The sequence below is a fragment of the Carcharodon carcharias genome, chromosome 14, assembly GCF_017639515.1.
Source record: "Carcharodon carcharias isolate sCarCar2 chromosome 14, sCarCar2.pri, whole genome shotgun sequence".
Classification (NCBI taxonomy): domain Eukaryota; kingdom Metazoa; phylum Chordata; class Chondrichthyes; order Lamniformes; family Lamnidae; genus Carcharodon; species Carcharodon carcharias.
The window spans coordinates 9,162,661-9,186,361 of record NC_054480.1 but is presented as its reverse complement, the minus strand read 5'-3'; positions in this window follow the sequence as shown (position 1 = coordinate 9,186,361).

Genomic DNA, 23,701 nt, shown 5'->3' with positions numbered 1-23,701 from the left:
ATGCCTGCAAGCCCAGGATTCAATGATCCCCCACCTTCAAATTTTGATTCACCTGAAGGTAACACTTAATCTTGGCTCTCCATGAGATTGAATAATACGTATATATTAATCTACATGTGGATAAATATTCCACCTCAGGTGCTCTGTGAATTGATGTCCCAGATCAAAAGACTATAAAGGCGGCTTCAGGAGGGCGGGCCACAGGTTCGAGCAAAATAGCTACAGGCAGCCGGAAGGGTACCATTGGATAACAACCAGATGTTAGCTAGGCCAAATGCCTTGGAAATGGAAAGAGGAGGATTCATTGGTGAGTTAAATATAGTACTGGTACTTTCCACAGTGAGAGAGAATTAGCATGACAAGAACTGACTAATCAAGAAATGCATACTAACACAAGACTTTTGCTATATTATAGATACAAACACATGTTTAAAAATAATGTATTTTAAAGTAAATCATAACATAACCAAGTCGATAGCACTATCCCTCTGCAGAAGATTGTGACTTCAGTGCAGTACCAATGGGAGTGCCTCATTGTTACTGGTGCTATCTGTTGGATGAGATGTTAAGTCTAGTTACTGTCTGCCTATTAGGATGCATTGTTAGAGGTTCCATGTCACTTGAAGAACTGCTTGTTACCTTAGTCCTCAACCAACATCACCAAAAAAATTCAAATCAAAACCTTTTGAGGTGTCATTATTACAAAATGGCTTAAATATTTACTCACATAACAGTCACCGTATTTCAAAAGTAATTTTCTTTGTAAAGCACTTAGAAAGGTTTAATGTGGTAATATGCCATGTCACTTTAAGTATTACATGTAAGCACTTAGGAGGAAATTATCTTATCAAGGGATTCAAATACAACCTTCAAAAGGCATTATGTTCTTGTAATCTTAGCTACCGCTATGTAATGGTCGACCTTGCACCATTTTCTGTATATAACTTCTGAAGTTTATCCCCAACTTGCTATAATGGAAATATGATTCAAAAGTTACTTTAGCAATTGCATTAGATTATTACTGTGTCACACAAGCGAGCTGTACATTCACATATTTTGGCATCCTTACTGAAATCTGTGGATGTAGTGTCAGAGGTTTTCTGCTTCATAACTATAACAAAAGTTGGAGCAATAATCCACTTAGTGAACACCTGCAGCAGAGCTAGAAGGAACTCTTGGGAAAAACGTAACGTACCTTATGGCTTTGGTGTGCACAGCATTCTCCTCAGTTATGAAGGCACTTTTGTCAATAATGCACAACTAACAAAAACTTTCCATTAGTGCAACATGGCAGTAAATCTGCATAACAGGAGTCCAGGGCATTGACCCCGCGCCCCGAGAGTCCGGGAAACTGACCCCTCGCCCCGAGAGTCCGGGGCACTGGCCCCGCGCCCCGAGAGTCCGGGACACTGACCCCGCGCCCCGACAGTCCGGGACACTGACCCCGCGCCCCGAGAGTCCGGGGCACTGACCCCGCGCCCCGAGAGTCCAGGGCACTGACCCCGCACCCCGAGAGTCCGGGGCACTGAGACCAAACCCCGAGAGTCCGGGGCACTGACCCCTCGCCCCGACAGTCCGGGGCACTGGCCCCGCGCCCCGAGAGTCCGGGGCACTGACCCCAAACCCCGAGAGTCCGGGACACTGATCACAAATCCCAAGAGTCCGGGACACTGACCCCAAGAGTCCGGGGCGCTGATCCAGAGCCCCAAGGGTCCGGAGTACTGACCCTGCGCCCCAAGAGTCCGGGGCACTGACCCCGCGCCCCGAGAGTCCGGGGCACTGACCCCAAACCCCGAGAGTCCGGGACACTGATCACAAACCCCGAGAATCTGGGACACTGACCCCAAGCCCCGAGAGTCTGGGCACTGACCCCGCGCCCCAAGGGTCCGGGACACTGATCCTGCACCCCAAAGGTCCGGGGCACTGACCCCACTCCTCGAGAGTCCGGGACACTGACCCAAAACCCCGAGAGTCTGGGGCACTGACCCTGAACCCCGAGAGTTCGGGACACTGACCCCGAACCCCGAGAGTCTCGGTCACTGACCCTGAACCCCAAGAGTCCGGGACACTGACACCAAACCCCGAGAGTCTGGGTCACTGACCCTGAACCCCGAGAGTCCGGGGTACTGACCCCAAACCCCGAGAGTCCGGGACGCCAACCCCAAACCCTGAGAGTCTGGGGCACTGACCCCGAACCCAGAGAGTGCGGGGCACTGACCCCGAACCCAGAGAGTCCGGGACACTGACCCCGAGAGTCCAGGATATTGACCCCGTGCCCCGAGAGTCTGGGGCACTGACCCCAAGAGTCCAGGGCACTGACCCCGCGCCCTGAGAGTTCGGGGCTCTGACCCCGCGCCCCGAGAGTCCGGGGCTCTGACCCCGCGCCCCGAGAGTCTGGGACACTGACCCCGAGAGTCCAGGACACAGAACCCCGAGAGTCCAGGGCACTGACCCCGAGAGTCTGGGACACTGACCCCGAGAGTCCGGGGCACTGACCCCGAGAGTCCGGGGCACTGACCCCGAGAGTCCGGGGCACTGACCCCGAGAGTCCGGGGCACTGACCCCGAGAGTCCGGGGCACTGACCCCGCGAGTCTGGGGCACTGACCCCGAGCCCCGAGAGTCTGGGGCACTGACCCCGAGAGTCCGGGACACTGAACCCCGAGAGCCTGGGGCACTGACCCCAAACCCCGAGAGTCCGGGACACTGATCACAAACCCCGAGAGTCCGGGACACTGATCACAAACCCCGAGAGTCCGGGGCACTGACCCCGCGCCCCGAGGGTCTGGGGTACTGACCACGATGGTCCGGGATACTGACCCCGAGAGTCCGGGGCACTGACCCCGCGCCCCGAGAGTCTGGGGTACTGACCCCGAGAGTCCGGGGCACTGACCCCGAGAGTCTGGGGCACTGACCCCACGCCCCGAGGGTCTGGGGTACTGACCGCGAGAGTCCGGGGCACTGACCCTGAGCCCCAAGTTTTCCAGCTGGTTGAAATGGGCCTCAGGAGTGCCCAAAATGGACTTGATGGACTTTGTGCCATCAGGAATTGGTGCTCTATTGTGGGCAATGGATTTGCACCGAAAATGGTCATAGGAACATTATGCAAAGGAGGTTCCATTTCCAAACTACAAATTGCACACAACCAGGTTTGCATTTTCTTTTTTTTTTTCCTTTGCGAAATTCAGATCTATGGTGATTAATTGCACCGGTCAGCAGTGCTGCATTTGGGAAACGCACCGACCCGGATCTTGGGAAAGGTGCCAAACTCCGTGAAATGTTTAGACTCGTTGCATTTCCACGGGTCCCGCTCAGCCCGTTTGCATTGATTAAAGTGCAATGACTGGGTCGGCTTCATTCACAACTCTCCGTTAGGGAGGGAAAACATCGCTCCGCTATGGAGCATGAGAAGCATGTTCCCCCTCTTATCACTCGGAGCAAAAAGGCCAACAGCAGCGACACTGTAGTAACCTGGGGGGCGGGGGGGGGAGTTTACTCACGCCGGCTGTTTCTGGATAAGAGTCCGCTCGATACTGGCGGGGCCGCCGCTTCCACTACAAGGACAACCCGCCTCGAGCTGCGCGCCAAAGCAGCCCGCGCGCTGATCTCGCGATACTGGAGGCGGCACGCGGCCCAGTGACGGTTAGAGTGGGACAGCACGCGGCCGGCGGTTGGGCAGAGCGTTAGAAACGGGCATGAGGTAATGTCAAATCCAACCCCACCCCCTCCCACCAAACCCAAGCCCACTCACAAAACCCAAGCCCAAAACCAGTCCCACCCACAAAACCCAACCCCACCCACAAAACCCAAACCCAAACACAAAATCCAAACCCAAACACAGTCCCACCCCCAAAACCCAACCCCACCCACAAAACCCAAACCCAGTCCCACCCCCAAAACCCAACCCCACCCACAAAACCCAAACCCAGTCCCACCCCCAAAACCCAACCTCACCCACAAAACCCAACCCCACCCACAAAACCCAAGCCCAAACCCAGTCCCAGCCCCAAAACCCAACCCCATCCCCAAAACCCAACCCTACCCACAAAACCCAAACCCAGTCCCATCCCCAAAACCCAACCTCACCCACAAAACCCAACCCCATCCCCAAAACCCAACCCCACCCACAAAACCCAAGCCCAAACCCAGTCCCACCCCCGAAACCCAACCCCATCCCCAAAACCCAACCCCACCCCCAAAACCCAAGCCCAAACCCACCCTTAAACCCAGCCCCACCCCCAAAACCCAACCCCACCCACAAAACCCAACCCCATCCCCAAAACCCAACCCCACCCACAAAATCCAAGCCCAAACCCAGTCCCACCCCCGAAACCCAACCCCATCCCCAAAACCCAACCCCACCAACAAAACCCAAGCCCAACCCAGTCCCACCCCTGAAACCCAACCCCATCCCCAAAACCCAACCCCACCGACAAAACCCAAGCCCAAACCCACCCTTAAATCCAGTCCCACCCCCAATACCCAACCCCACCCACAAAACCCAAGCCCAACCCAGTCCCACCCCTGAAACCCAACCCCACCCCCAAAACCCAACCCCACCCCCAAAACCCAAGCCCAAACCCACCCTTAAACCCAGTCCCACCCCCAAAACCCAAACCCACCCACAAAACCCAAGCCCAAACCCAGTCCCACCCACAAAACCCAAGCCCAAACCCAGTCCCACCCCGAAACCCAACCCCATCCCCAAAACCCAACCCCACCCCCAAAACCCAAGCCCAAACCCACCCTTAAACCCAGTCCCCACCCCCAAAACCCAACCCCACCCACAAAACCCAAGCCCAAACCCAGTCCCACCCACAAAACCCAAGCCCAAACCCACCCTCAAACCCAGTCCCACTCTCAAAATCCAAGCCCAAGCCCAAACCACCCGAGAACCCAACCCCAACCTACAAACCCAGCCCCAAGCCCAAACCCAGCACCAAAATTCAATTCAAAACTCACCCCCAAACCCCACCTCCAAAATACAACCCCAAGCCCAAGAACCCAAGCCCAAACCCACTCGCAAACCCAGCCCCATGCCTAAAACCCAACCCCAAACCCAAAAACCAACCCCAAACTCAGCCTCTTCCACAACATGGGAACCCAGTCCCACCCCCCAAACCCAACCCCACCCCAGACCCATCCCCAAAACAGAACCCCACCCCCAAACCCAAACCCAGCCACACCTCAAACCCAGCTCCACCCACAAACCCAACCCCACCCCCAAACACAGCACCTCTCCCAAAAGCCAGTCCCACCCCCAAATCTCAAACTTCCAACCCAGCCAATCCCACAAACCCAGCCCCTACCCAAAACCCAGACACACCCCCAAAGCCGAGCCACAACCCCTCCCAAACCAGCCCCACCCCCAAAATACAGCCCTCACCTGCGAAGCCAGCCCATCCCCCACCCCAGCTCCACCCTTAACCCAGAACTTCCCCATCTGAAACCCAACCCCTCTCCAAAACACAGCCTCTGCCCAGAATACAGCCTTCCCTCATCCTTAAACCCAGTTGTTCCCCACCTCAACTCAGCCCATCCTCAAATCCAGCTGCTTTCCCAAAACACACTCCCTTCCCCACACTGAGCCTAGCCCCTCTCCAAGACCCAACCCCCCAGCCACTCCCCCTGAAATCTAGCCCCACTCCTGTAGTTTTGGGGTTTGTAAGGGTTAATGTGTGGGACTTTATAAAAAGCACCTCCCATAATGATGATGGAAGAGAACACATGACTAGGAGAAGAGGGGGAGAACGTTTGTGGCTTCAGCAGTGTAACAGCTCATCATGGATAGCTGTACATGGTTTAGTTGTACAAAATAAACCAGTTGTTTGAACATGCAGTCATTATTCCAAAGCTAGACTAACAAACATGCAACAACCCCCAAATCCAGCCCCTCCCCCAAACCTAGGCCCCCCCCACTATAGTCACAGCACCTGCTCCTAATCCAACTACAAACCCAAACTAAACCCAAAGCTACCCCAACCCCAAACCCAACCTAAACCCGAAGCTACCCCTACTCCAAACCCAAGCCCCACCCCAAACCCAACCTAAACCTGAATCTACCCCTACCCCATATCCACTCCACCCCAGCCCAAACCCCAAACCCATCTCCAACCCCAAAACCCAGCCCCTCCCCCAAACCCACCCCCACCTCAAACCCAGCCCCCACCAAACCCAGCCACCTGACTGCAAACTCAGCCCCAACTCCAAACCCAGCCACCTGACCCTAAACCCAACCCCACCCCAAAAACCAAATCCCTCCCCATCCCAAAACTGAGCCCCAAACCTCACCCCCAAAACTCAACCCCTCTCCCACCCACAAAGCCCAATCCCCTCCCCCACCCACAAAAGCCAGTCCCCATCCCCACTGACAAAACTGAAGCTGCCGTCCCCATCACCAAAACCACCTTTCCTCACCCTCTTGAAAACATGCTCCCCCCAAATCCTGCCCCAAAACTTTTCTTCTCATCTCCCTTGCCCTGTTCCTATATCTACTCAGCCCTACTCCCCAACACCTGTTCTCCACCAAATCTCCAGCTTGTTTTGCCACTTCAAGATAACAGCCATAAATGCCACTCTAGAGACCTGGCTCTATTCATGGATTCCTTGGTTGTGATTCAGGGTCTGGCTTAATTCCAGCTTTGTGATGGATGGATTTATTAAAAGAGGAAGATCCCATAATGCACTTTCTTTTTTTATAAGAGATTGTGGTTTTAATTCTTGTACCAGTGACTGGCCCATCTTATTTCAACAGCACCTCCTATCCCCAGGACTTCTTTTGCCACAAAGAGTAAGAGCAGCTATGTCATTCAAATACCCATCAACTGTAGAATTCCTGGGGCTGGGAGATGCTGGCAAAAGAAATTTGGCCATTTATTATTGCAATAACGAAAACCACAATCTCTTAAAAAAAGAGCCACTATGTCAGGTTTCACCTGTAAATTTCCCTTTAAGTCACAAACCATCCTGACTTAGACATATTTATGGCCACCCCTTCATCACCACTGGGTCAAAAACCTGGAAGCCCCTGCCTTACACCATTGTGGAGATCTCATCACCATAAGCAATGTAGAGGTTCAGGGAGAAAGCCCACCACCCACCTTCTCAGGGCAACCAGGGATGGGCAATTCTAGGAGTAAAATACTTAAAAGGCAATAAAAATATGTGCGATGACAACTTATTCTACTTTTGACCTCTGGTTTGTTAGTAAAATTGTCATTTGACCTTTTTTTAATAATGCTGGTTAATCTTTTGAGTCTGCTGCTTTGATGCAAACCCATTTCTGAATATCAATAGTGAAATTGAAATGTGGATAATCCTATAAACCGTAAGATCTTCATTCTTGGTGCCCATTTAGATATCACAAACTATAGATTGTTTTCATAAATCCTTAGCTCTCCAGGCAGCCGTTTAATTGCGCAGGAGCCATTAGATGCCTGTTGACCTTTATTAGTACATATAGTTTTAATGCTGGTAAGACCAGCCAACCTTAATACAGTGTAGATGGTTCTCAGTCAGTATCAGGAAAAATATAGGGTATTATTTAGATGCATTGAATGGTTTTATGTGACACCAAGCTTGTATGTGTGGGATAAAAACAAAAAAACTGCGGATGCTGAAAATCCAAAACAAAAACAGAATTACCTGGAAAAACTCAGCAGGTCTGGCAGCATCGGCGGAGAAGAAAAGAGTTGACGTTTCGAGTCCTCATGACCCTTCGACAGAACTAGATGTGTGGGAGTTTATTTTAAATTCAGGCACGGGATGCAGGTGTTGCTGGCTGGGCCAGTGTTTTTTGCCCATCCCTAATTGCCCTTGAAAAGGTAGTGGTGAGCTGCCTTCTTGAACTGCTGCAGTCCATGTGGTGTAGGTACACCTACAGTGCTGTTAGGAAGGGAGTTCCAGGATTTTGACCCAGCGACAATGAAGGAACGGCGATATATTTCCAAGTCAGGATGGTGAGTGGCTTGGAGGGGAACTTGCAGGTGGTGGTGTTCCCATGTGTCTGCTGCTCTTGTCCTTCTAGATGGTAGCAGTTGTGAGTTTGGAAGGTGCTGTCTAAGGAGTCTTGGTGATTTTCTGCAGTGCATCTTGTAAATGGTTTATACTGTGCTATACAATGCCACTGTGCATTGGTGGTGCAGGGTGTGAATGTTTGTGGATGGGCAGAAATCAAGCAGGCCGCTTTGTTCTGGATGTGTTCAGCTTCTTGAGTGTTGTTGGAGCTGCACTCATCCAGGCAAGTGGAGAGTATCCCATCACACTCCTGACTTGTGCCTTGTAGATGGTGGACAGGTTTTGGGGAGTCAGGAGGTGAGTTACTCACCACAGGATCCTAACCTCTGACCTGCTCTTGTAGTCACAGTATTTATATGACTGGTCCAGTTCAGTTTCTGGTAACCCCCAGGATGTTGATAGTGGGGGATTCAGTGATGGTAATGCCATCGAATGTCAAGTGGCGATGGTTAGATTCTCTCTTGTTGGAGATGGTCATTGCCTGGCACTTGTGTGGCACGAATGTTACTTGCCACTTTCAGCCCAAGCCTAGATATTGCCCAGGTCTTGCTGAATTTGGACATGGACTGCTTCAATATCTGAGGAGTTGAGAATGGTGCTGAACATTGTGCAATCATCAGCGAATATCCCCATTTCTGACCTTATGATGGAAGGAAGGTCATTGATGAAGCAGCTGAAGATGTTTGGGCCTACGACACTATCCTGAGGAACTTGGCAGTCATGTCCTAGAACTGAAATGATTGACCTACAACAACCACAACCGTCTTCTTTCATTCTAGGTATAACTCCAACCAGTGGAGAGTCTCCCCCCCGATTCCCATTGATTGCAGGTTTGCTGGGGCTCCTTGATGCCACATTCGGTCAAATGCTTCCTTAATGTCAAGGGCAGTCACTCTCAGCTCACTTCTGGAGTTCAGCTCTTTTGTTCCTGTTTAAACCAACATTATAATGAGGTCAGGAGCTGAGTGGCCCTGGCAGAACCCAAACTGAGCATCAGTGAGCAGGTTATTGCTAAGGTAATGTTGCTTGATAGCGCTGTTGATGACCCCTTCCATCACTTTACTGATAATGGAGAGTAGACTGATGAGGAGGTAATTATGCCAGGCTGGACTTGTCCTGCTTTTTGTGTACAGGACATACCTGGGCAATTTTACACATTGCCGGGTAGATGCTAGTGTTGTAGATGTACTGGAACTGCTTGGCTAGGGGCGTAGCAAGTTCTGGAGCAGGAGTCTTCAGTACTATTGCCAGGATATTATCAGGGCCCATAGCCTTTGCAGTATCTAGCGTTTATAGCTGTGTTTTGATATCGCATTGAGTGAATCAAATTGGCTGGCACCCGTGATGCTGGGGACCCCCGGAGGAGGCCGTGATGGATCATCGACTCGGCACTTTTGGTTGAAGATTGTTGCAAACGCTTCAGCCTTGCCTTTTGCACTGATGTGCTGGGCTCCCCCATCATTAAGGATAGGGATATTTGTGGAGCTTCCTCCTCCAGCGAATTGTTTAATTGTGCACCAACATTCATGACTGGATGTGGCAGGACTACAGAGCTTAGATCTGATCCACTGTCTATCACTTGCTGCAAAAGATAATGCTGAAGCACTTGCTGCTTAGGCTGTTTGGCACGCAAGTAGTCCTATGTTGTAGCTTCACCAGGTTGACAGCTCATTTTTAGGTATGCCTGGTGCTGCTCCTCGCATGCCCTCCTGCACTCTTCCTTGAGCCAGAGTTGGTCCCTTGGCATGGTGGGAATGGTAAAGTGGGGCATATACCGGGCTATGAGGTTACAGATTGTGGTTGAGTTCAATTCTGCTGCTGCTGAAGTCCTAAACGCCTCATGGTTGCCCAGTCTTGAGTTGCTAGGTCTGTTCAAAATTTATTCCATTTAGCACGGTGGTAATGTCACACAACATGATAAGATGCATCCTCAATGTGAAGATGGGACTTAACCTCCACAAGAACTGTGCTGTGGTCACTCTTACTGATACTGTCATGGACAGATGCATCTGTAGCAGGCAGGTTGATGAGAATGATGTCAAGTATTTATTTCCCTCTTGTTGGTTCATTCACCACCTGCCGCAGACCCAGTGTACCAGCTCTGTCCTTTAGGACTCAGCCAGCTTGGTCCGTAGTGGTGCTACCAAGGTACTCTTGGTGCTGGACATTAAAGTCCCCCACCCAGAGTACATTGTGCACCCTTGCCACCTTCAGTGCTTCCCCCAAGTGGTGTTCAACATGGAGGAGCACTGATTCATCAGCTGCAGGGTGGGGATGGTTGTGCTAATCAGCAGGAGGTTACCTCTGCCATGTTTGTCCTGCTGCCATGAGACTTCATGTTGTCCACAGTCGAAATTGAGAACTCCCAGGGTAACTCTCTCCTAATTTTATACCACTGTGCCACCACCTCTGCAGGGGTGGTCCTGCCGGTGGCTCAGAACATACCCAGGGGTTGTGATGGTGATGTCTGGGACATTCTCTGTAAGGTATGTTTCTGTGAGTATGACAATGTCAGGCTGTTGCTTGACTAGTGTGAGACTAGTCAAGTGATGACTGTAAATCCCACCACACCATGTGTATAAATGTCTGGTATTCACCCTTTAACAGCCCAACCATCTTCATCAATGACCTTCCTTCCATCATAAGGTCAGAAGTGGGGATGTTCACTGATGATCGCACAATGTTCAGCACCATTCGCAAATCCTCAGATACTGAAGCAGTCCATGCCCAAATGCAGCAAGACCTGGACAATATCCAGGCTTGGGCTGACAAGTGGCAAGTAACATTCGCGCCACACAAGTGTCAGGCAATGACCATATCCAACAAGAGAGAAACTAACCATCACCCCTTGACATACAATGGCGTTATCATCACTGAACCCCCACTATTAACATCCTGGGGGTTACCATTGACCAGAAACTGAACTGGACTAGCCATATAGATACTGTGGCTACAAGAGTAGGTCAGAGGCTAGGAATTCTGCGATGAATAACTCACCTCCTGACTCCCCAAAACCTGTCCACCACCTACAAGGTACAAGTCAGGAGTGTGATGGAATACTCCCTCCTTGCCTGGATGAGCGAAGCTCCCACAGCACTCATAAAGCTTGACACCATCCAGGACAAAGCAGCCCGCTTGATTGGCACCACATCCACAAACATTCACTCCCTCCATCACTGACACACAGTAGCAGCAGTGTGTACCAAATACAAGATCCACTGCAGGAACTCGCCAAGACTCCTTAGACAGCACCTTCCAAACCCACGACCACTACCACCTAGAAAGACAAGAGCAGCAGATAGATGGGGGCACCACTAGCTGGAAGCCTACATCAAAGTCACTCACCATCCTGACTTGGAAATATATCACTGTTCCTTCAACTCCCTCCCTAACAGCACTGCGGATATATCTACACCACATGGACTCCAGCAGTTCAAGAAAGCTGCTCACCACCACCTTCTCAAGGGCAACTAGGGATGGGCAATAAATGCTGGGCCAGCCAGCAAAGTCCACATCCCGTGAATGAATTTTTAAAGAAAATTTGCAAATAAAAAGTGGCTGTAGGAGGTGGCACATTGCCTTCATGTCTGATATAATGGCTGATGAATGGTCTGGACACCAAAAGAACTCCCTCACCATGGGATCTTTTCTAGCCACTTGAACAGGAGAGGCCTCAGTTTAACATACTGGCTTTGAAACTGAGTCACTTCTAAATGGGTGAGCTCTGGGTGATTCTGGATGCTTCATTTTTTTTTTGTTGAATTATTTTGATTTTGCTAATTCCAGAGAACTGAAGCTTTTTTAAGGGATTTGATCTTGCTAACATAGGTTCAAAATAGCACTGCAAGGTACACTTTAGTGTTCAGCATGGACTGACACTTACAGTTTGAAACTGTAAAACACCTTTCTCTGTTCTAATTCACATATGTTTACATATCAGAATTATATTTTAGAAGAATTTTGAAATGTCCTTATAGTTAAGTTATGGAAACTGTGCTAAGAGGACTGCATTTCTACAGAGAGAGTAGGTTTTTACAAAATTTACAGCTTGTTCAGAGAGATAAACAGCAATGAGGAAGTATACTGAAAAATATATTGAGATACTTTTTTTATTCAATCGTTGAATGCGGAGTTTACTGACAAGGCCAGGATGTATTACCCATTCCTAATTGCCCTTGAGAAGGTGGTGGTGAGCTGCCTTCTAGAAAAACATTGGAGTCTGTGTGGTGAGGGTTCTCACACATTGCTGTTAGCTAGGGAGTTCCAAGATTTTGACCCAAGTTCCATTGGATAACCCAAAACTTGACTGTTGGAATGTTTAGTTTTTTATAAAACACTATGAATGAACCAAGATGAAGTTGGAGTATGATGGTAAACAAAACATTTTTGTGATAGCAGAACTGTGCTTGCTTTGGATAGCTACATTTCAGTTCACACGTTCTTTATAATATTTCAACTTAGAAAGTATTTGGCAGATATTAACTTCTCAAAAGGATGTTGGTAATTGAATTAAATGAAGAAAATAGTTCTGCTTGCGAGTGAGTCTAAAACTAGGGGCCATTAAATAAAAAAACAATTACTAATAAATCCAATAGGAAATTCAGGAGAAACTTCTTTACCCACTGAATTTACCACAATGAGCAATTAAGGTGAGTAGCACAGATGCATTTAAGGGAAAGCTAGATAAATGCATGAGGGAGAACAGTAAATATAAGATTATACTGGTAAAGTTAAATGAAGAGGGGTGGGAGGAGGTTCATGTGAAGGATAAACACCAGCGTGAAACACTTGGGCTGAATGGGTTGTTTCTGTATGGTGAATTCTATGTAACAGCCCTGTAGCGATTCAGAAGATGAATTGCATGCATGTAGCAGTATGAAGTTCAGTGCCTGGCAGTAGTTCAAGTGGAAGAACTCATGTTAATAGATAATGGTTGAGGTATTTCCACTGTTTTGTTCCAGTTAATTGAATATTTCAGATTTGATTTTTACACACTCACACTTTATTGCTGCAGGCAGACAATGTAAAAGAACAAGATCCTGTAGTTTTCTTGCCAAGCCCAAATATTTGATGGCACCACCTACACTACACCTGTAATCAAAACCTGTTTGGATTAAGGATAAATATTTGCTATGACTGTTTATGTGCAGTACAGTGCATAAGGCTGACTCCAGGGTTCTGGTGACCCAATAGTCAATGTTGGTGAGTAAATACAGGTTACTATAGTGATGTGTTACTATAGCGACATGTTTATGTATAACCAGTGTTTGTTCCAGACGCAGTAAAACCAACCAAGCATGTAGACATGCAACAGAGAAACAGCGTTGTTAGTCAATCAAAGCACAAGTAGAAATGTCAAATTCTTTGTGGATTTGCCTCCTTTTTTAAGTAGGTAAGGCCCATCCAGTCCCTACGTATGATTTTGCTTTCACAGATGAGATAGAAGTAAGAAGGAGAAAAGAGAATAAGATCTGAAGAATCCTTCATGATGTCTCCACCAACATTGCACACACTATGGCCATGACTCCCTCAATACCTGTAACAGTTAAGGCATGTGCCTGAAGCAGAAAAAGGGTGTGCAAGATGTTTTAAACGTCTTTGCTGGCTGCCTGACCTTGGCCTGCGAGAAGGAAGGGAAAACATTTGTGGTAGCCTTAGTGAGCTGTTTTGAGAACTACCTGTATTGATTAAATAATGGAAATATTATGTACAAGATAAGTTAGGGTATGTGGCCCAGATAAGTGCCCTTTATACAAAGGCAGGGAGTATAAGGAACAAATTGAATGGGCAGGATTTTACCGTCGGCGAGTGAGGGTGGAAGTCCCGATGTCACTGTGCCCCATTTAAATTTTCAAGAAGGCGGGGGTGCAGCAAAATCAGCTGCGGGCCCGCCGACCTGGCAATGGCCACTTGAGGCCATTGACAGGATCAATTAAGCCATTAAAGGACCTGCCCATCCAACCTTAAGGTTGGCGGGCAGGCCAGGAGCCCCAGCAACTGGAAAAAACAAGAAACCTCATCCAGCGGCAGGATGAGGTTTCATGTAGGGTTTTAAAAATTTTAATAAAGTTGTGATGGAAATTATGAACATGTCCCAACTCATGTGACATTATCACATGAGGGGACATGTAATGGAATTTTTTTTTCTCTATTTTTAATATTTTTAAAAGTAGAGGCAATCTCCCTGAGGCTGCACTTAGCCTCAGGGAGATGAGTGCGCTCTTTCATGAAAGTGCGCGGAAGAGCGCACTCTCGATTTTAGGGATTCCCCCTGCCTGCACAGGGAGTGCATAGTGCTTCCCTGCGGACGTCATGCTGGGCGGGCCTTAATTGTCCTGCCCACACAAAATGGCGGCGCAGCCGCGATTGGGTCAGCTCCGCCCGCCCGATGAACAGAAGATTCAGCCTAATGAATTGCAGGTGCAAATTCAACTTGGAGGGTAGCCATTACTATGACATGGCTGCAAGCTGGTCAGGACTGGGAACTAAATATATCAGATTACAAGGTCTGCAGGGAAAATGGTAGAGCAGGAGAAGGAGCCTTAGTGATTAAGGATGAAATTTTACGAGAGCGTACATTGAGAGGCAGGCAGACAGTGGATACTTTATGGGTAGAATTTAAAACTATAATGGGCATTGTGTATCAGCTGTGAAGTGGTAAATTGCATAAACGCAGGGATTAAGACAAGCATGTAGCAATGGCAGAGTGGTTTTAATGGTTGGGATTTTAATTTTCATATAGGTTGCAACAAGCAGACTAGCATGTCAAAAAATTTCTTAGGTGTGTAGTTTTGGTCTCCTTACTAAGTAAGGATATACTTGCCATAGAGGGAGTGCAGCGAAGTTTCACCAGACTGATTCCTGGGATGACAGGATTGTCGTATGACAAGAGATTGGGCCGACTAGGCCTGTATTCACTGGAGTTTAGAAGAATGAGAGGGGATCTCATTGAAACGGAGAAAATTCTGACAGGGCTGGACAAACTGGATGCAGGGATGATGTTTCCTCTGGCTGGGGGTCTAGAACAAGGGGTCACAGTCTCAGGATTATGGTGTAGGCCATTTAGGACTGAGATGAAGAGAAATTTGTTCACACAGAGTGTGGTGAACCTGTGGAATTGACACCCACGGAAGGTTGTAGAGGCTAAGTCGCTGAATATATTTAAGAAAGAAATAGGTAGATTTCTCGACTCTAAAGGTGTCAAGGGGTATGGGGAGAGAATGGGAATATGGCGTTGAGTTAGAGGATCAGCCATGATTATATTGAATGATGGCGCAGTCTCGAATGGCAGAATGAACTATTCCTGCTCCTATTTTCTACACTTCTATGAACATAAAAGAAAGAATGTTATGCTTCAGTTGTATAGGGCATTGGTGAAACCACATCTTGAATACTGTGTGCAGTTTTAGTCTCTTTATTTAAGAAAGGATGTAAGTGCATTGGAGGCCTTTCAGAGGTGGTTTTCTAGATTGATACCTGGAATGAGTGGGTTGTCTTAAGAGGAAAGACTAGACAGACTGAGCTTGTTTCCACTGCAGTTTAGAAGAGTGAGGGATGACTTGATTGAAGTATAAAAGATCCTGAATGGTATCGATAAGGTGGACGTGGAAAGGATGTTTTCTATTGCGGGTGAATCCAGAACATGGGGGTAAGAGCAAAATACTGCGGATGCTGGAAATCTAGAACTAAAACAAAAATACCTGGAAAAACCCAGCGTGTCTGACAGTTGACATTTCGAGTCCGTATGACCCCTCATCAGAACTATTCCTCCAGTTTGAGTTGAGCTTCACTGGAACAGTGCAGCAGGCCAAGGACAGATATGTGGGCATGAGAGCAGGATGGTGTGTTGAAATTGCAAGCGACAGGGAGGTCTGGGTCATGCTTGCAGACAGACCAAAGGTGTGCCACAAGGCGGTCACCCAGTCTGCGTTTGGTCTCTCCAATGTAGAAGAAACTGCATTGGGAGCAGCGAATGCATTAGACTAAATTGAGGGAAGTGCAAATGAAGTGCTGCTTCACTTGAAAGGAGTGTTTGGGCTCTTGGACGGTGAGGAGAAGGGAAATAAAAGGGCAGGTATTGCACCTTCTGCCATTGCATGGGAAGGTGCTGTGGGAGGGGGTTGAGGTGTAGGGGGTGATGGAGGAATGGACAAGGGTGTCCTGGAGGGAATGATTCCTGCGGAAAGCCGCCCGGGGGTGTGAAGGGAAGATGAGTTTGGTAGTGGCATCAATCATGCTGGAGTTGGCGGAAATGGCGGGGGATGATCCTCTAAACGCGAAGACTGGTGGGGTGATAAGTGAGGACAAGGGGGACCCTATCATGTTTCTGGGAGGGAGAGGAAGGTGTGAGGGCGGATGCGCGGGAAATGAGCTGGACACGGTTGAAGGCCCTGTCAACCACCGTGAGTGGAAAACCTCGGTTAAGGAAGAAGGAAGACATGTCAGAGGAACTGTTTTGGAAAGTGGCATCATCAGAACAGATGCAATGGAGGCGAAGGAACTGAGAGACTGGGATGGAGTCCTTACAGGAAGCGGGGTGTGAGGAGCTGTAGTCGAGGTAGCTGTGGGAGTCAGTAGGCTTGTAATGAATATTGGTGGACAGTCTCTCACCAGAAATTGAGACAGAGAGGTCAAGGAAGGGAAAGGAAGTGTCAGTGATGGACCGTGTGAAAATGATGGAGGGGTGGAAATAGGAAGCAAGATTAATAAATTTTTCCAGATCCAGATGAGAGCATGAAGCGGCACCGAAGCAGTCATTGATGTACTGGAGAAAGAGTTGTGGAAGGGGGCCGGAGTAGGACTGGAACAAGCAATGTTCCACATAACCCATAAAGAAACAAGCATAACTGGGGCCAATGGGGGTACCCATAGCTACACCTTTTATTTGCAGGAAGTGAGACGAGTTTAAGGAGAAATTGTTCAGTGAGAGAACAAGTTCAGCCAGACGGAGGAGAGTAGTGGTGGATGGTGATTGTTTGGGCCTCTGTTCGAGGAAGAAGCTGAGAGCTCTCAGACCATCCTGGTGGGGGATGGAGGTATAGAGGGATTGGACTTCCATGGTGAAGAGGAGGCGGTTGGGGCCAGGGAACTGGAAATTGTTGATATGATGTAGGGAGTAAGAGGAATCGCGGATGTCGGTGGGGAGAGACTGGACAAGGGGAGAGAGAATGGAGTCAAGGTAGCAAGTTCTGTCGAAGGGTCATGAGGACTCGAAACATCAACTCTTTTCTTCTCCGCCATTGCTGCCAGACCTGCTGAGTTTTTCCAGGTAATTCTGTTTTTGTTTAGCAAAAAATGAGTTCCATGGGGCAGGAATAAGCTGACACGATCGGTCTGCCGGGACAGTCCTGTTTGTGGATTTTGGGTAGGAGGTAGAAGCGGGCTGTCCGAGGTTGGGAGACTATCAGGTTGGAAGCTGTGGAAGGAAGATCTCCAGAGGAGATGAGGTCAGTAACAGTCCTGGAAACAACGGCTTGATGTTCAGTGGTGGGGTCATGGTCCAGGGGGATGTAGGAGGAAGTGTCTGCGAGTTGACGCTCAGCCTCTGCGAGGTAGAGGTCAGTGAGCCAGACAACAACAGCACCACCCTTGACAGCAGGTTTGATAACAAAGTCAGGATTGGACCTAAGAGAACGGAGTGCGGCAAGTTCAGAAAGAGACAGGTTAGAGTGGGTGAGAGGAGCAGAGAAATTGAGACGACTTGGGGGCACTGTTTTGAAATTAAGGGTCACCCCTTTAGGACAGAGATGAGAATTTTTTCTCTCTGAGGGTTGCGTAACTTTGGAACTCTGCTTCAGAAGGCTGTGGAGGCAGGGCCACTGAATATTTTTAAGGTGAGGGTGGATAGATTCTTGTTAGGAAAGGGAATCAAAGGTTATCAGGTTGAATGGAAATGTGGCATTTGAAACACAAATACAAGAAACAAGATCCTACTGAATGGTGGACCAGGCTCAAGGGGCCAACTGGTCTACTTCTGCTCTTATTTCATATATTCGTATGTTCGTATGACTCAAAGCTTGATGTAGCTTGATGGTCAAATTGTCGCAATCCTGAATGATTAGCACAAGCACCTCCCAGACATTAATGTTAATGCCGCCGTGCTTCAAGGAGACCTTCAGGGTGTCTTTGAAGTGTTTTCTTTGCCCTCACTTGGAGTGTTGGCCACTTGAGAGTTGAGAAAACAGGACCTGGCAGGGGAGATGGTTTTGAGTCACCTGGACACAGTGTCCATTCCGAAGTTGATCTTATAGGAGTTTTGCCTGAATTACCTGTCTTCAGGAAGGACACTAGCGTTTGTTCGATGGTCCTCTCATTGAATCCAGAGGGTGCGGTGGAGGCATTGCTAATGGAAATTCTCTGGCATTCTTATGTGTCACTGATTCACAATTCAGATCTCACTGCAGTGCAGGAGTGTGGTGACAATTGTTCTGTACACTGGGACTTTTGTTGACTTGTGGAGGTCTTCATTGTTAAACGCTCGCTGCCGTAGTTTGTAGAAAGCTGAACTGGTGCAGCTGATCTGGTGTTGGATCTCCTCATTAATAGTGGTCTTTGAGAGAGGTGGCTGCCAAGCTACATGTTCCAGAGTCTCACCTTCAACATGTATGGGAGATGGAATATTTGGTTGTCCAGGTATAGGTTAATGCATGAGCTTTGTTTTGGCAACATTCAAGGACAGGCCGAGTTTCTAGTATGCAGAGATTAAGAGTGGCTTGCAAATCTGTTGCAGAATGGGCAACAACATTTCGGTCATGTCAATGGAAAACTCTAAAACTGAAATCCATCATTAAGGATTGAAAATTTTCAGCTGATCAGCAACTCTCTCTGCTAACTCTTAGCATGGATTTGTAAAGGGTCAGTCTACCCAATGAGCCTGATTGATTTTTTAAAAAGATGACAAAAGTACTGGGCAAGGGAATATCTTTTGATGTCAGTTCAGAGGCATTTGATGAAGTCCCTCTTAAGAGACTGTTAGCTAAAGTTGAAGCCCATGGAACTGAAGGCAAGTTATTAATCTAGTTAGAAAGTCCACTGATGGAAGGAGACATAGAGTAGGGACAAAAGGGCTGGTATTCTAGGTGGTTGGTTGTGAAAGTGAGGTCATACAGGGAACTGTGTTGGGGCCTCAACTATTTACAATATTTGTAAACAACTTAGATGATGGAATAGAAAGCCATGAATCCAAATTTGCTGATGACACAAAGATAGGCATCATTGTAAGCAGTGTAGATGGAGACATAACATTACAAAGAGATAGAGAAAGACTTGCATTGGGGAGGCGATAGTGCAGTGATATTGTCAGTGGACTAGTAATCCAGAGACCCAAGGTCTCTGGGGATCCAGGTTCAAATACCACCTTATCAGATAGTGGAATTTGAATTTGATAAAATCAGGAATTATAAGTCTAATGATGACCATGAAACCATTGTTTATTGTTGTAAAAACCCATCTGGAAGGAAATCTGCTGTCCTTACCTGGTCTGGCCGACATGTGAAGCCAGATCTGCAGCAATGTGGTTGACTCTGAAATGGCCTGGCAAGCCACTTAGTTGTACAAAGTTCAAAAAGAATGAAACTGGATGTATCACTCGGCATTTGACCGCGGCACCAGAAATGGCAATGGCAAACTCAGCTCTGTCAATCCTGCAAACGTCTCCTCCTTACTAACATCTGAGGGCTTGTGCCAAAATTGGGAGAGCTGTCTCACAGACTAGTCAAGCAACAGCCTGACATAATCATCCTCATGGAAGCGTACCTGACTGATAACGTCCCAGCTGCAACACTGACATCTACCCATCAATGTGGAAAATTGCCCAGGTATGTCCTGTACACAAAAAGCAGGACAAATCCAACCAGGCCAATTACCACCCCATCAGTCTACTCTCATTGTTCAGTAAAGTGATGGAAGGGGTCATCAACAGTGCTTTCAAGTGGCACTTACTTAGCAATAACCTGCTCACTGACGCCCAGTTTGGGTTCAGCCAGGGTCATTCAGCTCCTGACCTCATCACAGCCTATGTTTAAACATGGACAAAACCAGCTGAACTGCAGAGATGAGGTAAAAGTGACTGCCCTTGACATCAAGGCAGAACTTAACCGAGTGTGGCATCAAGGAGCCTTAGAAAAATGGGAATCAGGGGGAAAACTCTCCGCTGGTTGGAGTCATACCTAGAACAAAGGAAGATGGATGTGGTTGTTGGAGGTCAGTCATCCCCATTCCAGGACATCATTGCAGGAGTTCCTCAGGGTAGTGTCCTAGGCCCAACCCTCTTCAGGTGCTTCATCAATGACCTTCCTTCCATCATAAGGCTAGAAGTGGGGATGTTCACTGATGATTGCACAATGTTCAGCACCATTCTCAACTCCTCAGATACTGAAGGAGTCATGTCCAAATGCAGCAAGATCTGGACAATATCCAGGCTTGGGCTGACAAATGGCAAATAACATTCACGCCGCACAAGTGTCAGGCAATGACCATCTCCAATAAGAGAGTCTAACCATTGCCCCTTGACATTCAATGGCATTACCATCGCTGTATCCCCCACTATCAAAATTCTGGGAGTTAGCATTGACCAGAAACTGAACTGGCCTAGCCATATAAATACGGTGGCTACAAGAGCAGGTCAGAGGCTAGGAATCCTGCCATGTGTAGGACTCCCCAAGGCCTTTCTACCATCTACAAGGCACAAGTCAGAAGTGTGATGGAATACTTTCCATTTGCCTGGATGAGTGCAGCTCCTACAACACTCAGGAAGCTCGACACAGTCCAGAACAAAGCAGCCTGCTTGATTGGCATCCCATCCACAAACATTCACTCCCTCCACCACCAATGCACAGTAGCAGCAGAGTGTGCCATCTACACGATGCACTGCAGGAATTCACCAAGGCTCCTTCGACAGCACCTTCCAAACCCATGACCATTACGATCCAGAAGAACAAGGCCAGCAGACGCACGGGGACATTACCACCTGCAAATTCCCCTCCAAGTCACTCACCATCCTGACTTGGAAATATATCCCCGTTCCTTCACTGTCGCTGGGTCAAAATCCTGGAACTCCCTCCCTAACAGCACTGTGGGTGTACCTACAACACATGGACTGCAGCAGTTCAAGAAAGTAGCTCACCACCACCTTCTCAATGGCAATTAGGGATGAGCAATAAATGATGGCCTAGCCAGTGATGCCCATGTCCAGTGACCATCAGATGTCTCAAAGCACTTTATAGCCAATGAAGTACTTTTGAAATGTAGCCACTGTTGTAATGTAAGAAATGCAGGAAGTCAACTTGCACACAGCAAAGCTCCACAAACAGTGATCGTGTAATCTGTGTTTTGTGATATTGATTGAGGGATAAATAATGGCCAGGACACCAGGGATAACTTCCCTGGACACCTTCAAGATAGTGTTATGGGTTCTTTTAAGTTCACCTGAGAGGGTTTAACATCATAATCTGAAAAACAGCACAGCTGACAGTGTAGCACTCCCTCAGTACTGCACTGGAATGTCTGCTTTGATTTTTGAGCTGGAGTGGGACTGGAACACACACCTTTCTGACTCAGATGTGAGAGTGCTACCAACTGAGCCACAACAAAACTGCGGCAAATGCATTTCAGTGTGAGCAAATGTGGAAGACAGTATTTTCGAAATGATGAAAAGCTAGAAACAGTGGGGGGTGCACAGAGATTTCAGGGTCCAGGTAGTCAGATCATTCAAATGCCATGAATGTGTACATAAAATAAACAAAAAGGCTAATGGAATGATGGCTTTTACATCTAAAGGACTAGAATATGTGGTTAGAAGTCATGCTTCAGCTCTATAAAGCCTTAGATCACACCTTTCTGTAAGCTGTTCGAGGCACCACACCTTGTGAAGGGTATAATGACCTTGGAAGGAATGCAGAGCATAGATTTATTAAAATGATACCTGAACTCCAAGGATTAAATTACAAAGAGAGATTACACAAACTGGAGTTGCATTTCCTGGAATATATATATGGGTAAGGGGTGATTTGATTGAAGCTTTCAAGATTTTTATAGGGGTGATGTTCTCAGAATCTTCCAAAACATTTCACAGTCAATGAATTTATTTTTGAAAGGTAGTTACTGTTTTGCAGGCAATTAATTTATGTAGAGTGAGATCTCACAAATATTAATGATAAATTAAACTGCTTTGGTGGAGGGATGGTTGTTGGTCAGTATACCATTTATCCCTTGGCTCTTCTGTGAATCGTGCATAGGATCTTGTGTATTTACCTTAATAGGCAGACAAGGTATTGGTTTACTATCTTATCCAGACAATAATGCTTCTGGGAATGCAGAAATCCCTCAGCTTTAATATCTTTTAGATTATATACTCGAGGCCTAGAGGGGTACTTAAGTCCACAATCTTCTGACTTAGTTAAGAGTGCCACTACTGAGTGTTTTTATAGAGCTAAATGGACATCGAAGTTTACTATTGAATCAAGACATTAGGCACAATTTTGACTTTGTGCAGTAATATAAGATGCATGATAGTGAATCAGCAACCCTTTCTACTTGAGATTTTAATATCCGTAGAATAAAACTCTGGAGAGAAGTAAAACAGGCTCTGATGCCCTATCAACAATTTTACCCTATTGCAGAAAGTCAAAATTATCCCCACGTTACAGGAGTGAAGTTATCATGCAAAAGCCCAATGGAATATGAGCATTAGAATCCGTGGGATCAGTATTCTAGCATTGTAGCACGTCCCTAGTGCACTTATTCAGATTATGGAGATCTCGATATACATGAGTCAGTGCTTGGCTGCTGCTGCCATAAATTTAAAAAGAGGCTACATTGGTCTGCTGTAATTCTTAAACTGCTACTTAGAGATCAGATAATGGAATATGAAATCTGGTAGCTATAGTAAATGTAAATTAATGTGTATAAACTGATTTATTTTTCATAACGACAGTCTTCATTTGGCATACTTAGCTTTCCCATTCACTGTTACCAATTTACATTTTTTAAAATTCCTTTTACTGGAAATTTCCACAAGAAAAATTAAACAAGGTTTTTTTGTAGATGGATAACGAATTTAGTTTTACTTATACCATAGAATAATAGATCCAGTAAAATATGTTATAGGCTGACATCTTATTGGGAATTTGCACAATTTATACAACATTAACTGATATCTGGAAGTGATATGTAGGACTGAATCTAACTGAGAGGTTTGGATACTTTAGACATAGAATCTAATTTGCTTCTGTTTTCTATTATCAACAATGATGTGAATAGAAATTTTGATCAGCAAGAAAGCAATTCTGTGCTAGCAATTCCATTTATGTTTAGCTACGTGATGTTAATTAATATGAGCCCTAAAGCTATTGCTAATATCTTGCTAATATTAATATTTACAGTGCATACTCTTTCTTCCTGCTGGTTTTAGCGAGTTTCAGTATTTTGCAAGAATTCGAGTATTTTATGTTTTCTACAGAGAGTTTTATATTTTATTCTATTTTAGAATGTGTTTGTTTCTCAGTGCAAAAAATATTTAGCCAGATGGTGCCAGAACTGAGGGGGAACAACAATCAAGGAAGACTGAACAGACTGGGACTCTTTCCACAATAAAAGGGATGATGGAGAGGTGACCTGATAGAATTATGTAGGGGCTTGAGCAGGTAGAAGTAGTGAAGATGTTTTCAATTATGGCAGAGCCCAAATCTA